Genomic DNA, 1,220 nt, shown 5'->3' on the forward strand with positions numbered 1-1,220 from the left:
CTTTAATTAAGGGGCGGTTTGGGTCTAATTATTAGGAAAATTCTTCAAAAAGTTAATTTAGAGATTTTGGTGGAAAACGATATCTTATTATCTTAGAAATATTATTATTGAAGTCATACGTCTCATAATAAACTATAAAGTCACGAAAAAGACAGTCGAGAGGGTGCAGGTAGTAAGAAAAGTGTAAAAACCGGAAAGCTATTTTGCTATTTTCTCAATATTTCATTTTTCTAAGGGTATGGGATTCTGTGTCAAACGTTTTACAGAATCTATTCAACGAAATTATCCAAAAATTTCCACAGTTATCACAAATATAATGAAATATGTCACCAAAGAGAGATTTTTTGATAAGCTATGTTTATTTTGAGTTATAATCCAAATTATACATTATTAACATCAATTTTGTCATAACATTTTGATTCGCAACTATGCAATGTTCTAATAAAAATTCCATAAGCTAAAGCTATAAAATATCTCTATGGTACTACAAAATGCTTCAATGTTGATAAGAGGGAAGAATATGGAGGTTATTCCTTCATTAGTTTTTGTGTAAAGTTTGCCACAGACCCCCAAAGCATGTCACAAGACGGGTATCAACACATATATTGTATATTATGCACCAAAATGTTTGTTAAACTTATAATGAAGATACAGAATGATTAAAACTGCCCATTATAGGTAATTAAATTTTCAACAGAAAAGAAACCTAAACGTGCGACTTCCGGATCGGAAGGTCCTGAGTTCGAGCCTTTCTCAACGCATAGTTGAGTCCTTGGAAAAGGCTCTTTACTCACATTCTCTCACCGTACTCAGGTGTAAAATGAGTACCTGGCCGTTAACAGCGTTGTCTCCGTCGAAAAAACATTGTAATATCGCCTAAAAGGCGCCATGTCCTGTCCTACATGTTAAGTGTTGCTGTTGGCCAGGGACCCTTGTAAAGCTGGGTAGGGTTCCTGACCTCTCATAGTGGGCAGGGAGGTACATACTGTGTCTTCTATCCCCTTATATCCGTTTTCCAACATGTTTTCTATCTTTGTCTTGAAATGAGATTACTTGGTTTTGTCCTGGCCCTGACCGGAGTCCTAGCTGTGGGGGAAACAGTCAAATGCATAGTTATTGTTTTAGGAGATGATATGTTTTTCCTTGTAAATCATCTCTCTCTGTTATGAATTATTATATTTGTTATCTTGAATGTATAATGTAACATTTCAGTGTATTCC

The sequence above is a fragment of the Berghia stephanieae genome, chromosome 6, assembly GCF_034508935.2.
Source record: "Berghia stephanieae isolate SIO BIC M18660-M18661 chromosome 6, UCSD_Bste_1.3, whole genome shotgun sequence".
Lineage (NCBI taxonomy): Eukaryota > Metazoa > Mollusca > Gastropoda > Nudibranchia > Aeolidiidae > Berghia > Berghia stephanieae.